Source organism: Aulonocara sp. 'chitande type north' Nkhata Bay, linkage group LG4 (assembly GCF_057382095.1).
Source record: "Aulonocara sp. 'chitande type north' Nkhata Bay isolate Kocher_YH1m ecotype deep benthic linkage group LG4, A_spYH_male_GT1.1, whole genome shotgun sequence".
Lineage (NCBI taxonomy): Eukaryota > Metazoa > Chordata > Actinopteri > Cichliformes > Cichlidae > Aulonocara > Aulonocara sp. 'chitande type north' Nkhata Bay.
Window position 1 is genome coordinate 21,430,673 of NC_141347.1, and position 16,061 is coordinate 21,446,733.

Sequence of the window (16,061 nt, forward strand, 5' to 3'; positions counted from 1 at the left end):
AGATAAGATAAAATAAGGACTTCATGATTCTTCTTAGGTAAATTCACTTGTCACAGCAGCAATAATAAGTGATTAAAACGGACACAAGAGTAGAAAAAAAGAAAAGCAAAAAATACGAATAAAAAACCTAAGATAAAAGTGAATTACACAGACAAAATCCAGATTTGGCATTTGCAAATTAAGGATTACTGGTTGTTCAAACAATTAAGACTATTTACTTGAGCAAACATGCAGTTGAGGATTTTTAGTAGATCAGACACACTCTACTGTATTAGAGAAAAGACAGTTAGTTACATGGAAGATGGAAGTTTTGGTTAATCAGATCCAGTAAAGCTCCTGAAGTATATTACCGATCTGTTAAAATGTTACTCTTCAAACTTGTGCCCTCAAATTATATAACCAGAAATAATTTATATTTTCTTTGAACTAGTGGAAAGGAGAGGGAATGGGGTCTTTCAAGCAGTCACACTTCAACTGTGAAACTCCCTTGTCCTTATGGTGTATTGACACTATTGAAACTTTTCAAAACCAGTCTAATGTTAGAAGAGCTTTTAGGTAAACTGTTATTCTTCTTCTTATCATTATTATATTTTTATTAATTATATTTTTATTATGATGTTGATTTGGGTGACACTTTTTGATAAATATTATATATTACTTTTTAAAACATATTAACCATCCCTATGCTTAAAAAACTTTTAAAAATAAAATTGTTCTTTTAAACTTGTGCATTGTTTGACTTTTAAAATTTTTGTATCAGGTGTAAAACGACTTTTTAAATAAAGTTGTTTTTAATGTGAGCAGCTCCTATTGGCTCGTTTAAAAAGAGGGAGGAGCAGATTGCACCGCCTAGCGTCTAGTCTTCGCGGTCTTTCGTCTGTTGCGCCTTTTCTCTCCCTGGTGTTTAAGAACGTGGAGGACAAAAGGATACCAAAGAATCGAAAACTATGACAAAGGTAAATACTTAAAGTTTGATACGTTTTCATCAATGGTTATTTTAGTAACTTTCTATAGTCGTCCTAAACGGTATAAGGGGGAGAAGCATAACATCTTTAGCTAGCAGGTAGAACTGGGTTAATTTGCTGCATTGTCTTTGGCAAACATAATTTAAAGTTAATTAAAAAACTCTTACTGCCTATATTCTACTCAATAAAGTTCATCTTATCTTATTCTGTTTTCATTGCACCATTCTCTCTATACAGTTTTTGAATTTACACACTATAACGTACACGGCAGTTTTTTTCTGTGCTTCTGCAACTGTTTCTTGGGTTTTCCTATAAGGTTTTTGTAATTAATTTAAAAAATTTATATTATTTTTTTGGCTTTAGTGGATTCCTGCTCAGCTAACTCGGCCATTATGCACTACCCAGTAAACAAAATGGCTGAACAGTATTTTAAATGTCTGAACATGAGCTAGTCATACCATGTTACGTAATATTCATGTGCAGTGTAGCAAGGTGATTGTTTAAATTACAGGAGTAGATGCCTGCAGCTGAAACGGTTTTCTGATCTGAATACGGTAATGTTACCAGATATGCATTGTACTATGGGAAAACGGTGGTGGATCAGTGTGTAAAAAGCCCCCAAAAGAAACACACAGCGTCTTTAGCTCAAACACTGTCTGATCACTCTCTTAGATACTGTGCTGTTCCATCTAGTTATTGGTTACTGAGAAATGTTAGGTCATTAATTAATTAAGAGAGTGCAGCTGTTCAGATCAGATGGTGAAGTAGGAAAATGCAGAACATGTTATTATAGCTGAATGCTGTGTAAAATACTAGTAATAAATCTAACTCCCATTTATGGCTTTTACTACTGTGGGGCTAAATAAAAAATTACAGACATAATGAAATCTGCTACAATTACAAAGCTTAAGTTTAAAACAATTATTATATATTAAGCATTTTTTTGCTCTTTTTTTTTTTTAAATTCTTTTTGCTAATAATGGACTCAATTTTATTATCAACTTCAAAGACCTATTAAACTTTTAAACCATTAAATCCAGGAAATTAGATGCCCGTAAATGTACGAGACCCTCTTTATGTCTAGTATCCCCAAATATTTAATAATCCTTTCTAAAAGTACACAAATTTTGTTCTTTTCAATTAAATATTGCATGTTCAATGTATTCTTGAGCAGGTAAAAATTCCACTAAATTAGTTTTTGCATATTTTTAAGTATAATCAAATTTTTATAGTTTGCGAGTACTTTTAATTTGGAGATTTTGCCACTTGATTTGAAGTTTGGATAGTGCTTTATAGTCATTTGTAAATGTTTTGAACTCATCTGGCTTCTTAATAATTTAATAAAAAATTAACAAGCCATGTAATAATTTGAAAACCACTAGGGACCACTTATAAAAAAGTAATTCCTTTTTTACTTAAAGGAATTTAGGATTTATGTCTGTCAAGTCATTTGTTCTGGCATAAGTCACCATTTTGATATATCTTCCTGTGACTTTAAAGTCTGTCAGCTAGTTAGATACATTTTTGCACTGCTAGTGTTTGCTGCTTGAATTAGTCAGTTTATCATATAAACACATGCAGTGCCTTTCAAACTTTTAATTACACTGTTCATTTTGTGCATTAGTAAGAGAATCTTTTATATTGAATTATCCTGGGAAAAAACAAAAATGTTTGTATTTTCTCATGCACTTTCTTTCATTTCCTTATCACGTTTAGATTCTTCAAGATCACAAGCACCATCTTTGACATGTAAGTAACTTTCATATTATTTGTATTACTTATTATTATTATTATTATTGAAAAGTGATGGTCTTTGGGGCATCCTTTTTTTTTTATTGGTATTAAGTATATATATTTATTTAGGCACAGGAGGCAATGATCTATTTTAAAATTTAACATTTATTTAATTTTCATCTTTTATGCTAACAATAATGCCAACAGTGTTCTCTTCACTTGACCCACAACTCTGACAGTTTTGGTCCTCTGCTCTCCTCACAATTGGCTGATTTCCATCTGAGCTGCTACTGTCAACTGCATTAAACTGATTTTACATTGCCTTGTTATTCTAATCTTTATCTGCGTTTTGGACTCCAAACATTCACACCTGCTGTTAGTAACCAGAGCTCACAAGAGTGTAAGGCGTGTAGTTCAATAAAGTGATCGATGTGTTCACTAGCTGATTTCAATAAACCGGTAACTTATCAAATCCATATTTTATAGGAAGTACATTACTGATAAAAGTGGTAATAAACACGGTAACCAATAAAAGTTTAAATTTCCAGTTATAAAAAAAAATACTGCAGTGAGCTCGGTTTTCTAACACCAGGTGTGAACATCTACAGTCTTTAAGCGCTGGTAAAGATTTAAAAATAAAAGCATTCAATAACATAACATTAAACAGTAAATTAGTTTGATGGTGTTGACTGCAGCAGCTCAATGTTAATCAGCTGATGGTGATGGAAGCAGATGAGTGTTTTTCATCATGGTTGTTAGTGATGTGTTGGTCAAAACGAAACGGCTCTTTGAAGTGAACGACACAAGCGTGTTTTTTCTCTCTCTCTCACCCTCTCTCTCGCACTTTTTTTCCGCTTCACTCTGCACGCGAGCCTTGTGCTTTGCGCTGGGAAGAGGGGGGAGGGGCGGTTGTTACACACGCAGTAGCACAGTAACAGAGCAGGAGGGAGAGAGAGAGAAAGAGAGCCAGGGACAACAACGTCACATTAGAAAGGTATAGTAATCATCCACAACTATTTTCAATTGCGGATGATAAAGGATTCAGAAAGTTTATTCATGCAGGCCCATATGACAGAGAATGTGCATCTTCTGTTTGTTTTCATATTATAATTTATATTTAATTGTGTTGTGGTTTGCAGTGTTTTGTGTTGTTTCACTTTAAATTTGTTTAAAAGGAAAAAGCTGAAAATTTAAATAGTTAAAAGTTGAAATGTAAATAGTTGTTTTTTTTGTATTATATGATTTATTTATTACATTTTATGTGGAGAGAATAAATAAAAGTATATTTACGGTGGCTGCTAGAGACAAAGCACGTACAAACCCCAAAACACGTAAAAACTCCATAGCACGTACAAACTCCAAAGCACGTACAAAACACAACAGAAGTGCTCCAGGATGCTAGGCACAGTGTTGAGATTTTGTTACCTAGTGGCTACACAAGCCAGGAAGTACCAACGACCGGATTTGGTGTGTGGTAGTAACAGGTAAATGAACAGCTTTTGGAATTTTTTATGAATATATATGAGTGCTTGTGTATAAATACACAAAAAATACACATATGATTTCAATTGTGTAAATTAAGTGATCTAGATAGCTCTGTTTTGGAAGTTCAGTTGACGCTAGAAATGGGTTTTGGAGTTTGTACATGCTTTGTCTCTAGGGGCCACCATATATATTTATATATAAACATATATAAATAAAACCACGTTTCTTTTTTTACATTAGTAATTCCTTTGGTTCATAATTTTATATTGTTGTTAATAATAAATTAATTAAAGCAACAAAACAACCTGAAGAGCCGGTTGGGAGCCGAAAGAGCCGGCTTTCTAAAAAGAGACGAAAATCCCATCACTAGTTGTGTAATATGCTGGTATTGATATGATCAAAAATGAACTGAGTTGTTTCGTATTCTATAGAAATTGTACATCTAATTAATAACAAGGCTTTCTGCTGATGTTATTAATTAAAAATTTATTGTTTTATTTTTAAGCAACAACTTTTTAGCATGCAATCAGTCCATGCTGTACAGGACAGATTTGTAAACTGTGCATACAAAAATAGACTATTTTACAAAATTGCTCTTTCAACAAATGTAAATCACAGCAGATTTTTTTTGTTGTAGGTGCACTGTCACAACTAGAAATGTGGGGGGAAGTCCTCAAAGTTGAAGGCAGAACAGGAAAATACATGGAAATAACAATTTTCCTTTAAATGGTAAATGGCCTGCATTTTTATAGCGCTTTTCTAGTTCCTAAGGACCCCAAAGCGCTTCACACTACATTCAGTCATTCACCCATTCACACACACAATCACACACTGGCGATGGCAAGCTACATTGTAGCCACAGCTGCCCTGGGGCGCACTGACAGAGCACATCAGTAAAGGTCGATCTGGATACTTGATAACTGTTGGTATAGGTATGACATGAATTTGAATCTCCATTATCACAGGTTTTAATTGGGAGGGAACATGCAGATATACAGGAGGACTATAAACAGCAATTCCTATTGCATACAACTGTTTTAGAAAATACCAACAACACTGTTAATTTATCACTTGCTGGTCTATAGACTTTACAGTGTGGATGGATGGAAAATCCATCTGGCTCCACTCTGGCTGAATTGGTGCTACAAACAACTCTGCGCTCGGCTTTCCTGGCTGTGTGTGGATTTAAACTTACACATCCAAATTTTGACCCTATTTTTCTTCCTTTCAGCTGATTGGTCAATTTCATGTCAATCACCAATTAAACAATCCAATCAGAGAACATCTCCAGAAGTTGATTCTGTTCATCTGGACGTAGCATTTTCAGTGGGAGAAAATGCTGCAAGCGCTACGTCCAGATGAACAGAATCAACTTTTGGAGATTTACTTACCTGGATGATTGAGCATGCATCAAGACAATCAGAGAACAGATAGGTTTGGCTGTTGGAGGGCTGCATTACGGAGCTTCAGGTCCTGGAAGAATAAATTCCCTTTTACATACCAGACCAGCATTTTTCTTCATTAGCACGAAGGAAAACAGTCTGTGCGTGTCAGAGTTCTGTGGTTTTTGTGTCACAGGGCTTATAATATGTGTAAAAATCTGGCCAGGGACCATCACATCACACTGCTATCATATTTTTCTGTTGCTATCATGTTTCTTTTCTGAGATGTTGTTACTTTTATGACAGATGTAACGAGAAATCTTCCAGAAAGTTAAATTTTTTATTCTAATCAAATATTTGATTCTGATAACAGATAAAGATTTTTTTTTTTACTTTTGTTCTGCTATTTCATAGTTTATACAAATTTTGGCCAATTCCTATTTATTTTAACCCTTTAGCCCCCAAAAAGTCGCCAGCGACAGGTTTTTCCAAACCTGTCTCGTCAAACCTGAGCTCTGCCAGGGGCCCAACACGCCTGGACTTTTAGAAGAAAAGAGATGTCCGAAAATAAACCACAGGGTCAAATACTTAATTTTGTTCAGTGTTTTAGAGTTATTAATTTGAATTGACTAATTTAAATATTTTATTCATGTACATTTTGATTGCCTTTAGTAAAAATGGCAAAATTTCAATTTCTTTTTTCTTTCTGTTATTAATCCTTGATTACATTCATATAGTATACAGTAGAGGAAAAAACCTACCAGACCTACCAGTTATCCTGCGTAACATTATTGGGGATAAAGGGTTAAGGAAGCGCAATTAATTTTTTTAGTTTAGCTTGTGTTTACTACCATTTTTTTTTTATCACCACACAGTAAACATTAAGTAATATGTAAAGTGTCCATTTATCCTCCATTCCGGTCCATTATCTTAAGCTTAGGCTGCTGCCCCTCGACCCAATCCGGTACTAAGTAGAGAGGCCCAGACTTCGCTCTCTCCAGGCACTTGGCCCAGCTCTTCCGGGGGAATCCCAAGGCATTCCCAGGCCAGCCGAAAAACATAGTCCCTCCAGCATGTCCTGGGTGTTCTGGGTCTCTTCCTGGTGGGACGTGCCCAAAACACCTCACCAGGGAGGCATCCTAACCAGATGCCAGTATCTAATCTGTCCTTTTTGTATGTTCCCCTCAGGTTGCCATGGTAGCAGATACAGGGGAAACAAGTGTAGACGATGCCACAAGAAGGATGATGAAATTCCTCATATCACCTGAGCTGGCTGTGGAGTACAACATGCTTGGCCGACATGGGGAAAAAAAGTTCAGAGATTTGCGTCTTTTTAATGTTGTGTATGGTAAGTTAGTTTCACTTGAGACATTTGAACTTTAGAAAACGAAACTTTTTTAATAAAGTGTTTGAAAGTGTAACTGAGATTGGTTATCATGCAATTTGTATATATTTTTTGAGGCAATAAAGTGAAATAAACATTGTTCTTTGAAAATCATCACCAAATGAAGTAAGCTAAGATTAACTTTACTTTGGCTTGCCCGTTTTTCTTCTTCTTCATTTGCAGAGGCACTGAAGAATTATTTAACATCAAAAGTCAACTTGCAAGAAGCAGAGAAGGCTCTGTCCAAGTGGTTCAGTGGAGCTAAAGACAGAGGAGGACCGAGGGCTGCAAGGGTACAAAATAGACTTACGGCTCTGTAAAAAAACAAACCCTGCTGATTCAAGATAAGCTTTTGAGTTTTCCATCTGACTTTTTCCCCATGTTGCTACAGTTCCAAATATCTAAGGAATTTTGCTGTAGTTTGACATTTCTAGTTTTTAAACGTTTACGCACTTTGGAATACAGTTACGTAAAATCACAGTTGTTGGACAAAATAAATGTGAAAAATGTTGTTTTGTGTACCCTCGTGATTTTTGAAATGGTTTTATTTACAAACTAGATTTTGTTTGCGGTCAGCTTTAATATATTTGGTGTCTTTGTGTCACAGAACCCGTATTAGCCGTCTGAAAAATTGATTTTGTGACTGTTTTACTACATGGGGCCCACTCAGTGCCAGAACTTAGTCAATTCAAACTAGAAATAAGATGCAAATACAGAACCCACTGCTAATGCCATTCCAACTTTTTAGCTCATGTTTTCCTCATGTTGTACCCACTAAGAACTTGAAAAATGGGGCCTAGGTGGGTTTCAGTGTACTTTGCCCAGTTGGGGTCCATTTAGTTCCCAGATTTTACCTATATAACACCGAGATGGGCTTATAAAATGGGGCCATTATGGAACCCGCGGACAATCCCACTTAAAACCCACTTTTTAGCCTATGTGGTACTCACATGGTACCCACAAAACAACTTGAAAGGTGGGGCCTGGGTGGGTTTCTTTGTACTTTGCCCAGTTGGGGTCCATTTAGTTCCCAGATTATACCAATATAACACCGAGATGGGCTTACAAAATGGGGCCATTATGGAACCCGCGGACAATCCCACTTAAAACCCACTTTTTAGCCTATGTGGTACTCACATGGTACCCACAAAACAACTTGAAAGGTGGGGCCCGGGTGGGTTTCTGTGTACTTTGCCTAGTTGGGGCCCATTTAGTTCCCAGATTTTACCAATATAACACCGAGATGGGCTTATAAAATGGGGCCATTACGGAACCCGCGGACAATCCCACTTAAAACCCACTTTTTAGCCTATGTGGTGCCCACATGGTACCCACAGAAACTTGAAAGATGGGGCCTAGGTGGGTTTCTGTGTACTTTGCCCAGTTGGGGTCCATCTAGTTCCCAGATTTTACCAATATAACACCGAGATGGGCTTATTAAATGGGGCCATTATGGAACCCGCGGACAATCCCACTTAAAACCCACTTTTTAGCCTATGTGGTGCCCACATGGTACCCACAAAAAACTTGAAAAAGGGGGCCCAGGTGGGTTTCTGTGTACTTTGCCCAGTTGGGGCACATTTAGTTCCCAGATTTTACCAATATAACACCGAGATGGGCTTATAAAATGGGGCCATTATGGAACCCGCGGACAATCCCACTTAAAACCCACTTTTTAGCCTATGTGGTGCCCACATGGTACCCACAAAAACTTGAAAGATGGGGCCCAGGTGGGTTTCTGTGTACTTTTCCCAGTTGGGGCCCATTTAGTTCCCAGATTTTCCTAACATAACACCTATATGGGCATTTAATATGGGGCCATTACGGAACCCGCGGACAATCCTATATGGGGCCCATTTTTCAGCCCATTTCCAAACCATATGGGCCCCACATATAAATGTTGGCTGGGTAAGTGAGATAGATAATCTTGGGAACTCTCAGGACTATTGAGCCCCTGTTGATCCCCTCTAAGTTGTGGAGTATAAGTTCAAATCTTAATCTTATCACTCAAAACCGAGTGTATTCTATTGTTTTTATTATTTTTAATTTTATTTGATGTATATATAATTCAAGATGGAAGGAAAGGAACTTCAAGTATTTGAACCATGGTTGTTTTGTGGAGACAACCAAGCCTTTGGCATAATGGATTAGAGGTAAATATTAGTATTTTCTCTTGAATCAAAACTTGTGAAATTGTCAATTTCCTTTTCTGCAACAGCATCATAAGCAGTTGAAAGCAGATGGATAGATTAGCTTGGGAGGAGATTGTACATTTGCTTAACATTTTGCTGTAGTCCTATGAGACCTCTGATCTAATGAAGACACACGATAAGCCAGGCAAAAGTTGGCATGGGACATTTTGGCTGAGAGAGGAAGTCAAACAGGGAGCCAGGCCCTGATATTTACTGTAGAAGACCAAATGCCAAGATTAAATGGATCGGAGCCATTTGTCTGCTGGATTTATAATAGAATCTAAAAATCCATCTTAATAATTTACAACGTCCATTGTTCATTTGTTAATTTTAAACCAATAATTAACTATAGTTTTATATTTGATTTATAATCATTTTTTATACTAATTTGTCTTATTTTATTTATTCACCTCTTTTCTTTTTCTATGTAAAAACTGATTCAGCCTGTCTAAAAGATTTTAATGGAAATAACACAAAGCAAAAATCAAGGAGGCAATTCCAGCTCAGCTGTGTCAGGAATAAGGCTGCATGGAATGATGCCTGTTTGGATTGGAAAGCTTTTACTCATCACTTCCTGTCATCCTGATTGCATGTACCCTCATGAAATGTTTCTTGGGGTGGAATTTTCATATATAAGAGGAAGACACATGTCAAGATTTTCATCAAGTTTTAACAAACAGATTGACATGGGGACACACATTATGCAAATAAGCCACCATGTAGTAATTCCCTAAGTTGGCAGTGTCATACTTAAGATGATTATATCAAAATCATTCTGTCTATTTGAATTGCATTTTAATTTGGGGGTACAAAGCTCATTCCGTCCTTTGCCACTGTAAAATAAGAGCATGAATATGCATGAAGAACAGTTTAATACAGTAATATCTTCTGATAGCTCTCTAATGTGTGCCAGTGGAAGTGCTGAAAAATGATATTGATGAGATGTGCTGAAACAGCCATCCCACCCCCAGCACATAGAGGTCAGAAGACTGTCTCCAGTAATATTTCATGGTAACATATAACACAAAACATAGCCCCCAGTTGAAATATGAAGCAGTCCATGTTTTTAAAAAATAAAACAAATAAAAATAATTGAAAAAAAACCCTTCAGGAGACAGAATACAATGGACATATCCAAATGTTTAAAACTTCTTGGCACAGACGCACGCATGTATGCCCATGCAAATACACGCCCTGCTGCTGGCTGCTCTGAGCCACCCCCTAACTAAAACCACTTGTTTACTCAGTGATCCCATGCTGGCTTCCAGACCACAGTGACCTGGGAACAGGGCAACTTTCAGCAGCCTAGCCTGCCCCGTAGCCACTGTCCCTGGCTAAAGATCAAGGCTGTCTGGGTTTGCTGAAAACACAGCCACTGAGAACCCAGACTATGTAGGAAGGAGAGAGCAAAACAGGCAGTTGTGTTGACAGGGAAATTAAAATACACAAAAACATGTCTATAACTGTGCTCCTGCTTTGTGAAAATCGATTGTTTCTAATGAATAATACACTGTTATTTAGTAGTGCTCCAAAGAAACATCCAAAAGTGATTGCTTGTTGTTGCTTGTTTTTAATCAGCATGTCTTCTGTTGTTTTTCTTTTTATTAATAATTATGTCTTTTCTGTAGTTCAGTGCAAAACTGATTAGGTGCAGGATGATAAATATCATCAGCAGAACAGAGTCAGCAGAACAGCTATATTGTACAAGTTAGCACAAGGATTTTGTCAATATTTCTCAAGAAGGAAGTTAGAGATCAATGAATTCATAACACAAGGGAACCACAAAATCAGCCCTGACATTGCAACTTTAAATAGGTACTGACAGTTGTCCAAAGTAACCCAAAGGTCACCGGTAAACAATGTGACCTTAATCAAATTTGCACCTAATTTGTTGTGCTTGGAAAATCTTAAGGAGGATTCTCTGTGGCAGCTGCAAATTGTAGATAAAAAGAGTATTTAGCTTCTTAGCAGGCTCCCATTAAACATAGAGACAAATTGCTCTTTCTTTTTTTTACAGGAAACAATGTTTGCATGTTAAGCAACTTTCTGAACATTGTGGTGTAAACAAGTTTCACACCTGACATGTTGCAGTCAGGATAGGGCCAAGTGGAGCCATCAATATGCAATTACTCTAATGCAATTAAACATGACTCTTCCTCTGCTCTTGTAATCGATACCGATCATTTCCTCTAATCACAGGAAATGTGTCGTCAAGGTCCAGCGGGGGTGTCATTCCTGTAATTAAGCATCTCGTCACAAAAACCACCAAGCAAAACAGGCCACTCGCTCCCACTCTTTAACCTCATCCTTCCTCTACAGTATCCGGTGCTGTCTAATTATGGGCTTCCAGGATGAAAAGTCTTGGCCAAAAAACATTTTCCACAAACAGGAGAGCCATCATCACAAACAAGGTGGCACTGTAATGAAAAGGGAAATGTCTGCCTGCTTCTCAATTGACAAGCCGAGTTTTGTATGAAACACACGTATCTGTTTTTCTTATATTTGGATGTCTGCCATGACTTTTAACGTCTAAATTTTGGAGGTCTAGCCAACGCCCTACAATGACCCATGTGTGAACATGCAAGTGGGAGCAGAGCAGTAACAGGATGTGGCCCATGAGGGATTAGAGCCATGCCAAACACTTGTGTAACAAACAGCCTGTTAAACAGCCAGAGCCAAGAGGAGAGAGTGAGCCCCAGTGTCTACCATACACAAAACAGTGAACAGAGCCACATCATCGTACTACTCTTGGTTGCCCTGGTGACCTGTAACATGTCATGCTAACCTTGCACTGTGGGTAAAATAATCTTCAGGCTGAGTCATCCCAATAAGAGGCAGAGCATAGCAAGTCTGTTTTATAAAGCACAACACACCGCATCAATTTAATGATCTTATGATAAATTATGATATAAGTTTGTCTCTTTGTCATCTTGTTGATCCATGTAGCAAAATTTTAAATTGCAAACATTTATAATGATTTTTACCACCATTTTTAGAGTCATCTTCAAATTTGAAATAAAATTCAGCAATAGTTTGGAAATATTGTGAGACCCTGCTTCCTAATCTCTTGGGAGTGTAAAAATCTGTATACATTTACTATTGAGTCATTATAAACGATAGGATGGGTGTGCAGGGGTGTGACACCAGATATTACTGTCCTGTTCTGAAGATCATTTCAAAGGGGAAATCATACTATACAACAGTTTGTCCATGTTTACCCTGCCTACCAGACAGGGTCATTTCTACTCGCTTGCTTTCAGCCTGGCAAATGTGGGCTGACCAAGTCTTTAGTTCTATCTCCACAGCTGGTTGTGAGAATGGCAAAACAATCAGTGTCTGGTCTTGTTTGCTTAAAAATTACACAAATTATACAATTTTCTCTAAAACTATAGTGACAGAAGGATTTAAACAAGAGCTTCATATTGCATGAAATTAATTTACTTAAATTCCTCTTAGAGTGACATAGAGCATTACAAATGACAGCTGAAAATACATTCATCTTATGATGGCACACTTATGTATCACACTGTCACTGATTTAGATAATGAAAGGTTTTTTGTTTTTGTTTTTTTATGTGAGGGGAAACATCATATGTTTGGGTAAAATTGGTATTTGCATAGGAAAGCAAAACTGGCATTTTATTATGGATTTTCATCATTATTCTTGCAATGATAAACATTTGGTTAAGGTTCGCGGTCATGTGTGAAACAAGTTACACCCAGAGCTGCCACCACGATTTGAGGCCCTTTCTGAAACAACTGCTTTTGCTGTTTTTCTTTTGGAGACTGCGGACTTCCTGCAGAGGTTGGGAAACAGCAGTCAAATATAGTACTTTGTGGTCCTGTACCTTGAAATTAGCACCGCTACCTTAAGTATAGGACCTCAGTAGCCTTTGATTAGACCATGTCCCCAATATCTGGGGCTGCACACTCTGTATCTTACATTGACATCGATCTGACAACAATTTTCTTGCTGGCCACAGGGAGCAATTTATCTTTCTCTTCAATGCGCTTGATTCTCTCTCCACTGTATCCTAAACCAAGGCTGAAGTAGTGTGACTCCAAGGCATTTGTTTGGCAAACTAAAGGCAATATCCAAAGCTATAAACAAAAATATATTATTTGAAGTGACACTTCACTAACAATATCATCATTATTCACTTGTGCGCGTTACTTTTGTCTGGTTGAGCAGCGATCCAGCTTCAGCCCTGCTGGAGGAGATACAGCCCCGCGATATCCCTCTGAGGCATCACATCCCAATGTCCAGAGAGCTAATATGACAGCATATTACCACTGCTACATAGCTAACCAATAACCTCGCTGAAATATAAGCCTGTGCTTGCTACAGTCAGCAGTCACAGGCCTGTCCTCTTTCATTGTTAGGACATTGTTGTCACAGCTTTGGACAAGGTGTTAATTTAACCTTCCAAGCCACTGAATGTGATTTTCTTTTTTTCTTTTTTTTTTTTTTTTCTTTTTTTTAAATGACATCAGAAACAGCAGTATGCGACATTACATGATGGCAGAGCTTCAGTTCATCCTTTGTCTTTTTTTTTTTTTTTTTTTTTTTTTTTAATAAATAGGACAGGGGGAATGAATGAGAGAAAGAGGGGGAGAGAAAGAAAGAAAACCAAAGGGGAGAAGAGACGGTGAGAAGGGGGGGGAAGAGAGAGAAAAAAAAAAAGAACTCCTGGGTCACCTGTATGGAGAAAAAAAAAAAAAACAAACAAAAAAAACAAACAGAGGAGACAGCAAACAACAAAGAGCAACATAATAATAGAGAAAACAAAGCACCATCACAATAAACTAGCTAGTCATAGATATCAATATTTACTAAATAATAAACGATATTGTGCAGCACGCAAGATAGACAGCGCACAGTGTGCTTTGAGGTAGCAGCCAAGAAAGCTTTAGTCCGCGTCTGTGAATACCCATGTGTGCATACCTGTGTGGATCAGCATGCTTGCATTCCAAAGGTTTCTCCATGTAATGATCTGCTAGGGAGTGTGGGGGGGCCACAGCCCCGTCCTCCAGGGTGTGAAGTGGGTATGGAGGAGATCAAAACTCCAGACATCCAGAGGCCCCCAGAACACAAGAGACCATGGAAGACCAACACTGAATCACTGAATGTGATTTTCAGTGATTGTTATTTTTATTTTAACAATATGCATTATAAAAAAAGGCACAGCTGCAACAACAATAAATCACATTCTCCTATGTCCTCAAGTGCAAAGACACAAAACTAGTCTCTGTGATAAGCATAATAACCAGTGAGTTGAATGGAAATCTTTTTACTATGTGTTCGTATTTTTTTTTTATTAGAAGCTTAATAAAGCTTCTAATAACGCTCTCATTTCTTTGTGGTGAGAAATAGGATTCATAAACAAAAGTATGCACACACAAAGAGACAAAAAGGGTGAAATCTGACCTCTGCACACCAAGAGAACAAACACTGTCAAACGTTATAATGAGACGTGGCCTTCATTGTCATTAGTCTGCTTCTCTTCAGACACTTGACGTCAATAGAGGAAAGATTATCTTCTATCTCAGATCTTGGCATTGTACAGACTCTGGGCCACATCCGCCCCTTTGTTTGTCCCTGCCCGTCCCACATTAGGTCAATGAAAAATTAGGATACAAGCGTAAATAACTGTGCTTAGTTTGTGCAGAGCAGATTGCTGTGTTTCAGGATTACAGTTTGAATGGTCATTCTGAGAATAAACAAACAGAAAAATACAAGAACCTTTCCTATCAAAGCTTTCCACATTGAGGGATGGAGCACTCGAGACCAGCTTAGGTGATTTCCCACCGAATCACAAAAAACAGTAAGCCATCCTCTGATGGTCTGATGGGGACAAGCAGACAATTTTGAATATTTTTTTCCATGGCTATGGACAACAGCTGGGATGTCTTCGGAGGATTACGGAGGAGCTGGAAACAATGTTCTCAGTAAGAGAGACTACAACAGACAGTGAAGGCTGGGCCTGAAATGGAACAAACTACAAGGTGTTACAACCAGAGGTGGGACCAAGTCATTGTTTTGCAAGTCTCAAGTAAGTCTCAAGTCTTTATCCTCAAGTCTCAAGTCAAGTCTCAAGTAATGTCAGGCAAGTCAGAGTCGAGTCTCAAGTCACTGGTGTAAAAGTCCAAGTAAAGTCACAAGTCTGAAAGTTTGAATTTCAAGTCCTTTCGAGTCTTTAAAAAAAAAACGAAAAAAGTATGTTGCAGTTATGCTAAATGTAAATATTAGACCATGTAATTTTAAAATCTGTGTTTTTCTCAACACATGACAAAATAGTGAACTTAGAAAATATACACAAATTGTGAAATTGCACCTCTTTAAAATGCAGCTCAATTAAACTTAGCTCCAAGAATAATTTTCACCGACAGTTCTGAGATAAGCTGCATGTTATTCTTGGATGCGGTTGTAGGACCGGCTTTAAAATCGCATGACAAAAATATCATACACATTAAAAAAAACTGTATCACCAACGTAGCCTGGACAACATTTGCTAGTTAGATGAAGTCAGCTATCTCATCGTAGCATATTTATATGCATATTTATAATCATACGGTTCTTGGAGTGAGTGCATACACTCATGAAGTTTAGTAACTTCAGGTCACTGCAACAAGCCCAGGTACAGTTTACCGACGGATGGGTGCAGGACCTTGAAATGCACCGTGTAGAACGAAAGACCATCGTACGTATCATAAGTTTACCAGTCTCACAAATCGTCATCATAAATACACATTCCTTAACCGTTTATTAATAGGACCTTTGAGCTCAACGGTAATTAATTAGTAGTGGAAATAATTTCTGGTACCCATCACAGAAATGTAGCAGTGACAATAATACTGTATGCTGTAATCGTACTGGGCAATTAGTGATACAAAAAACAACTGTTTTATCCTGTGAATAA

General features: G+C 37.4%; 1 long non-coding RNA gene across 1 annotated transcript; it reads left to right on the forward strand.

Moving 5' to 3' along the window:
- Window positions 1–818: 818 nt before the first annotated feature.
- On the forward strand, window positions 819–7,460 carry LOC147332496 (uncharacterized). Its single transcript, XR_015128815.1, has 4 exons — window positions 819–956; window positions 2,682–2,714; window positions 6,755–6,914; window positions 7,134–7,460. It is a non-coding gene; the product is annotated as an uncharacterized LOC147332496 (long non-coding RNA).
- The last annotated feature ends 8,601 nt before the right edge of the window (window positions 7,461–16,061 follow it).